This window comes from Coenobita brevimanus, chromosome 24, assembly GCF_032717465.1.
Source record: "Coenobita brevimanus isolate Jiangsu-jjx chromosome 24, ASM3271746v2, whole genome shotgun sequence".
In the NCBI taxonomy this organism is placed as follows: Eukaryota; Metazoa; Arthropoda; class Malacostraca; order Decapoda; family Coenobitidae; genus Coenobita; species Coenobita brevimanus.
The window spans coordinates 15,848,797-15,856,685 of NC_136977.1; the positions used below are offsets into that span (position 1 = coordinate 15,848,797).

The following is a 7,889-nucleotide window of genomic DNA, read 5'->3' on the forward strand; positions in this document are numbered from 1 at the left end:
CATGTTTTCAGGGGTAAATCTTAATATTTTATTATAACCCATACCTTACTCATAAAAAGAAAATCCCATTTCAATTTTTTTTTTTTTCTTATTTAATAAGCAACATGTCCATACTCAACTTTCACAGACTTCAGTTCCAGCGTACCAGTGCAACCATTTACTGTATTTGCCAATCTTACGAAAAACTTTTCCTCCATGATTTACAGCAGTAGTCACAGTTGTTTGGCATATAATGATCAGTGATATTAAACAATATCATAGTTTAAAAAATATCATAGTTTTACTAATAGAGAGAGAGGGAGAGAGAGAGAGAGAGAGATTATTCAGCCTCCTTTGTGCTCCAGGAATGTATACAGATTCAACTCCACAAAGCATATTTCCATTATATATCCCCAGTGACACTTGTCTGGCACTATGGTAGAGAGAAAAAAAAAAAAAAAAAAAATATCATCTGTTCATGAGTCTTTCTTGGTACTCAAGGATTATTATTATCAGTCATGTATTCAGATTATAATCCATAAAACATTAGTTCCATCATATGCTCCCAGTGCACCACATTTTTCCTCGTACAGAATAATAAACAGTAATTCAATTTATCCAGAAAAATTTTCCACTTACTCTTACAATCTGGTCAGGCTTCCTTTACCATCCAGAGTACTTGAATAGAAGAAAATCACCCAGAGCAATATTGTGTGTATCAGACTTTCTCTGTAATCTTCCCCAACCAATAATTATTATCCATGTGTGCAGATTCAAATATGAAACATTAATATTTACATCATGGCATACTCCCAATGCACCACTCCCTCCCCCCACCTCATGGACTGTAATGGGATTTATCCATAGTCTGATTTTAAGTTAATTTTAGGGCATTTTAGTTAATCCCTTCAACCTCACATAGTTGTCTTTCACCACTAGGATACTTGCCTAAGCTCAATTAATGCTTGTATCACCAAAAAATTGAATTAACTCCATTCGATTGAAGGGGTTAATTTTATCATTGTACACAACTACCAAAGATATACTTCATTATGCCAGATCACCTTTTTAAAAACTATGTATTCAAAAGAACACTGTACTGTATAATACACACACACACCATATTATATATATATATATATATAATATATATATATAATATATATATATATATATATATATATATATATAAAATATATATGTATAATATACATATATAAAATATACATATAAAATATATAATATACATATAAAATATACATATAAAATATATAATATACATATAAAATATACATATAAAATATATAATATACATATAAAATATACATATAAAATATATAATATACATATAAAATATACATATAAAATATATAATATACATATAAAATATACATATATATACATATATATATATATATATATATATATATATATATATATCTCTCGAATTAACACTATCCTCTGTTTAGTTCATTTTCTTTGCACTCTTCCCCATGCAATAATTATCTGCTATCTTGCAAGAATCAAGTCCATTCCCAATGTTCCTTCACTACATACAGGTATTGTTAGACATGTTCAGTTTCCCGTTACCAGTATGAATTTCAGACGTAATATGATTTACTGCCCATAGTGGTAATATGTTTTGCTGCTGAAGTTTGAAATCTGTTTAAGACAGTTCAAATTTTTCTGTCATATATGCCACCACGGGTGTAGGTCAGTGTTCTGGTCAACAGCATCTCATCTCAGTCTCTACATTTCACATGGGATAATATCGAAATGGCAATTATAAAGATTTTCAGCTGTTTACCTTGTCAGCTAAGGATGCGAGAATATTCTTCTGCTGCCTAGCCTAAATTCCTAGCAACCTTAGGTTGCTTGTCTCCAAACACCTGCAAATGAGATTACCAACGGACTTTGCATCCAAGTATCATTGACAATAAAAAAATTTCCTTCATTATCTTACCATACTATGAGCACAATTCCCTGCATTACCTTAATGAATGAATAATGGGAAAAGCTGGCACCAAGCCTTGAGAGATGCTACGTGGCACTAAGGTAACAAAGAAGCAAGGACAATTCAATCAGATGCAAAATATGCAGAGCAGAAAAAAAAAGAATGTTTGAAGTAGGAAAAGTAGGAGAGTCACCAAGGAAATCAGCAAGAAAAGAGGGATGGAGTAATAAAGAGGAAGGGAAAAGCAGAGCAACGGATGTAAAGTTTTCATGCTATAAGTTTAGGTAGTGGCCAGTGGCACCCATCATCCTCTTGGACAATGTAGTGTTGCCTTTTTTTTTTTCTTTTTTTTTTTTTAATAGGTCTATCGCTCTTTTTTTCTGTCTGTCCTTCCTCCCATCCTTCCTGTCATTCATCACTATTTCCATTCCACATGGCTGTACACTGAATGATAAATGGTTTCCTGTCACTTGCAACACTAGATGGTAACCATATAGCGAAATAATGGTGCAAAATGAAGCCTACAATGGTGCCCTGGTTAATTAGGTGATTCAAAAGTAGCATTCACCCAGTAACAAAACCTCCACACTAATCCCTGCACCTCAATGTGATAAGGCGCTGATGGTCGCATGGATACAATGATTCATTAAATGGGACTGCCCTACAGGGGCAGATGCTTGCCTGCAGGTGATGGGTCCACTCTATCAGACTGAGGCAGCACAACAGCATCATGCAATGCCCTCAATGTAGATATCCCATGAAGTACCCCACAGTGTCACAATATCATACTATTTCTGCAGTCAATCACATGTTTTCAATAGTGTGCTTTACCACTATACCCCATCCTTTAAAACTGCAGATAAATCGAGTGGTAGTGTCCCATAAAATTCTCTCTTCAGTAATCCCAACCGAACATCAGCTGGGCGTGGCATATTTAGCCGATCCCCATCAAAAAATACAGTATTAATTCCCTACACATATACTGATACTGCCCCCAAATGACACTCCAACTGTAACTCCATTGTAGTTAATCTTTCTGTCATCCCAACCATTCATACTGTAACAAATCCAGCTATCATCCTCACCATGATATATTAAGCTGTTGTCCCCATCATGAATTTCGCAGAATGACCTGCCAATTTGTTGTCCCTGCCACGAAACCTGGCCGTCTGCCATCCTTGTCATGGCACCTGCCCGTCCATCTTCCTCGCCACGACGCCTGCCTGTCTGTCCTCCCCGCTGAGACACCTAGACGTCCATCGTCTCCGCCATGGCACCTGCCCGTCCATCTTCCTCGCCACGACGCCTGCCTGTCTGTCCTCCCCGCTGAGACACCTAGACGTCCATCGTCTCCGCCATGGCACCTGCCCCTCCATCCTCTCCGCCACGACACCCGCCTGTTCGTCATCCCGCCATGACACCAGCTCATCTGTCATCCCATCGGGACACCTGCCCATCTGCTGTCCCCGCCACGACACCTGCCCATCTGCTGTCCCCGCCACGACACCTGCCCATCTGCTGTCCCCGCCACGACACCTGCCCATCCATCATCCCCGCCGTGACACCTGCCCGTCCGCCGTCCCCGCCGTGACACCTGCCCGTCCACCATCCCCGTCACGACACCTGCCCATCTGCAGACTCCACCATGACACCTGCCTGTTCGTCGTCCCCGCCATGTCACCTGCCTGTTCATCGTCCCCGCCATGTCACCTGCCTGTTCGTCGTCCCCGCCATGTCACCTGCCTGTTCATCGTCCCCGCCATGACAGCTGCCCGTCCATCATGACGACTGTCCATCCATTGTCCCCACACCAACACCCACCTGTTGGTATTCCCAGCCACATCTGCCTGTTCGTTGTCCTCACCATACCACTTGCCTGTCCATCATTCCCACCATAATACCTGCCCCATCACTTGTTCCTGCCATGATATCCACCCATCTGCTGCCTCTAGCTTTATCTGCCCACCTGTCATCCTGCTGCAATTGCGATGTTCATCTGCCATCCTGTAAACATGTGCTCTGCAACAGCCCAATCATGACCTGCCCATCCACCGTCTCCAATGCAACACTTGCCCATCAGCCACAGCCTCCACTGGTACACACACTCACCTATCACCTCCACCACCACACGTCCATCCACAGTGTCTACTGTAACACCCAATCAACCAGTCTCTGCCATGACACCTGCCCATCAGTTGTCTCCACTTCAACATCTGCCCATCAGTTGTCTCCACTTCAACATCTGCCCATCAGTTGTCTCCACTTCAACATCTGCCCATCAGTTGTCTCCACTTCAACACCTGCCCGTCACTCATCTCCACTTCAACACCTGCCCATCAGTAGACTTCACTTCAACACTTGCCCATCAGTAGTCTCCACTTCAGCACCTGCCCATCAGTAGTCTCCACTTCAGCACCTGCCCATCAGTAGTCTCCACTTCAACACCTGCCCATCAGTAGTCTCCACTTCAACACCTGCCCATCAGTAGTCTCCATTTCAACACCTGCCCATCAGTAGTCTCCACTTCAACACCTGCCCATCAGTAGTCTTCACTTCAACACCTGCCCATCAGTAGGCTCCACTTCAGCACCTGCCCATCAGTAGTCTCCATTTCAACACCTGCCCATCAGTAGTCTCAACTTCAACATCTGCCCATCAGTAGTCTCCATTTCAACACCTGCCCATCAGTAGTCTCCATTTCAACACCTGCCCATCAGTAGTCTCCATTTCAACACATGCCCATCAGTAGTCTCCATGACACCTGCCCATAAGTTGGCTCCTGTAGTCTCCTCCATGACACCTGACCATCAGCAGTCTCCTCCATGATGCCTGCTCATCTGTCGTCTCCTCCATGACACCTGCCCATCTGTTGTCTCCATGATGCCTGCCCATCTGTCATCACCATGGTACCTGCCCATCCGTTGTCTCCACCACAATACCTGCCCACCTGTCATCACTGACACCTGCCCATCCATCATACCCATCAAAACAGCTGCCCACACCCAGTCTCCATCACAATACCTACCCATCCAATCTCATCACAATACCTGCCCATCCAATCTCACCACAATACCTGCCCATCCTATCTCACCACAATACCTGCCCATCCTATCTCACCACAATACCTACCCATCTTATCTCATCACAATACCTGCCCATCCAGTCTCATCACAATACCTGCCCATCCAATCTACTTCACAACATCTGCCCATCCATTTTCCATCATAACACCTGCCCATCCACTCTGAATCACACTTGCCTATTCAGTTTCCATCACAACACTTGCCCATCCAATCTCCAACACAATGCCTCCTCATCTGTCCACTGTAACACCTGCCCATCTGTTGTCCCCATCATAACATCTACTCATCTGTCATCCCCAACACAAGACACCCATCCACTACCTCCACTGTGACCTGTCTGTTTGTCACATACATCGACATACCCATTTGTCTCCATCAACACCTGAGAAGCCAAGTCCTGCTCATCATGTACTCAGATGTTCTCTCTCCCATAACCTGGAACCATGACCCACCGATTTGTCCAGGCTGCGGTGCCCAAGCTGACCTGAGTGAAAAGAGAAATAAATAAATTACTCATACCATATAAAATCTATCTATTGTATATGTATGAAGAACTAAATATATGACAGTTATTCATACATACTACACCTACAACATTTAATACAATCCAAATATACCCATAATACTCTTCAGCAAGATTATCTGTCCCACTTTAAGCCACGTGCTTCCAAAGGTCCCACATCAAACCAAAAATGTATTTAAAAAAAAAAAAAAAAAAAAAATCCCCTTACAGTACAATATACTTTCAAATTCAATTTCTCAATAAGGTAACACAAATTAGACTAACACAAACCTTATCGTATCCTGTACTGTTATCTGGCTCTCACGTAAGGCATAAGAACTTGCACTTCTATTAAATTGCTCTTTCCATCTTCTTAATGTCACTTATTATTCTTCACTGAAACCAAAGTCCTGTAGCAAAGTGCAGAAATCTCCGTAACTGTCAATGTCAAGACACCAATGAACTTGATCACAACATGGTCGTGCTGCTGCATGGACGGTACAAACTATGATCAAGCTGACGAACACTTTGTTCCACAGCGGTGTTTATGCTGTTATGCCATTACAAAATTTTAGTTTGTCACACAGACCTGCACTTCAATCAATATATAAATAGTTATATAGCCAGTGACACTGCAACACACAATACATATCCAAACGATTTTACTTGAGGCTGTCACCATCCTCTTCCATAAAGGTCATCCTGTTAGAAATGAGATTACTCATTACTACACTGTTAATCTAAAATAGTCTTATACCACTAAAATACAAATAAAATCACTAGAGCTTACATTAAAATAATAATAATAATTAATAAAATAATTAATAATAATAATCATCATCATCATTGTCATCGTCATCATGAATCATCATCCAGACCTCCTTTCCCACCCTAGGGCAAGGTGAGGAGTAGCAACATCCAGACAGCCCAAGTTTGCCCAATTCAATAGGCCATGCTTCCATTGGGCAAACTTGGGCTGTCTGGGCATTACTGCTCCTCACCCATCCCTAGGGTAGGAAAGGAGGTCTGGATGGTGGTGGTGATGATGATGATAATGATGACGATGATTACTTTAATGTAAGCTAATATGTACGATAATATCGATAACAATAACCTCAGTGTATCAACAAATGTATGCATGATGTCATCAAAAAGCTTATCAACAAACACTACTGATCTTCAGCAAACTATAACATACCTCTAAGTTAAAAAAGCTTATCAACAAACACTACTGATCTTCAGCAAACTATAACATACCTCTAAGTTATATCTGCAGTTTGATGATGCCATGGATCTCTCATGCCTTAAACAGATCTATCATATGGGATTCATGCTCATAATACAATGAGTCCTTTTGGTAATGTTACATTACAGCTGTCTCACATGTACTGTATATTACTTGGAGGAAATGTCCCACCCACTTTCCCACTCATAAGAGTGACCTGCCTTTGCAATAAGAAATTTATCTGGTACACTTAAGTTACACTAAGCAATGATAGGGCCAATTTGTGAAATGCAAGGCAGTTTCCTCCAAGCTTACATAACCATATCGCCAGCCCAGTTTCCCAGTGTTCACAAGGGTTGGGGAGACAGAAGTTTTTAGATCAGTAAACTGGGTGTGTATATATATACAGTATATATATATATATATATATATATATATATAAAATAATAAAATAATTTGGTTTTACACCAGGTATCCCCAAAGGGCTAAGGCGTTGCCTCAGGGTAGAGGACTTTTGGATTGGAGCGTGTAGCATTTTATGACCGGAGGCCCTTCCTGATGTCTACAAATGACCCTTGGGTGGATTTGATCCTTCAACCCTTCGGTCAGAGTGGAACGCTCTAACCCACTGAGCCACGGCTGCTATATATATATATATATATATATATATATATATATATAATCAATTATCACAATACTAAACGTATATAAAGCAAGCAATTATTTCCACTAAATGGGACAACAAACATGATACTGCATATACAAACCATTTTAGTAGATAACATCAAGCAAAAGGCTTATGTACACATAATACATGCAACTTTACTCTTCTGTATGCTCTTTAGAACAATGTAAGATTAAGTTCAGTAAGTACGGAATATGCAGTCATTACACAATAAATACAGTATTTCAAAGACAGAACACAAAAGTGACAGCAATGTATCACCAACTCATGAATACCAGTCGAGACAAGCACTGCCATCAACATTAGCAACATTAGCAAAGTACAAGGGAACCAATAATGTAGTAAATTCAGAGTTACCGAGTCAAAAGAACTTGAAACACTAGGATCAGAAACATCAAATGAACAGCAGCAACAGAATTCCACACACAATTAACATTACCAATAGCCGCATAAAAACCAAA

At 40.8% G+C, this 7,889-nt stretch overlaps 2 long non-coding RNA genes across 3 annotated transcripts in view; both read right to left on the bottom strand.

Moving 5' to 3' along the window:
* LOC145393500 (uncharacterized) overlaps nt 1-4,759 on the bottom strand; it is a 145,669-nt gene extending 140,910 nt beyond the window's left edge. The window contains exon 1 of one of the 2 annotated variants that reach the window (XR_013896197.1): nt 3,019-4,683. This is a non-coding gene — a long non-coding RNA (uncharacterized LOC145393500). Of the gene's footprint in view, nt 1-3,018 lie in introns of both variants that reach the window. The other variant, XR_013896196.1, reaches the window with a different exon arrangement.
* Nucleotides 4,760-4,769: 10 nt separating this feature from the next.
* LOC145393502 (uncharacterized) lies at nt 4,770-7,129 on the bottom strand. The gene is made up of 3 exons (XR_013896198.1): nt 6,776-7,129; nt 5,810-6,220; nt 4,770-5,500 (listed from the first exon to the last, which is right to left on the bottom strand). It is a non-coding gene; the product is annotated as an uncharacterized LOC145393502 (long non-coding RNA).
* Nucleotides 7,130-7,889: the final 760 nt, after the last annotated feature.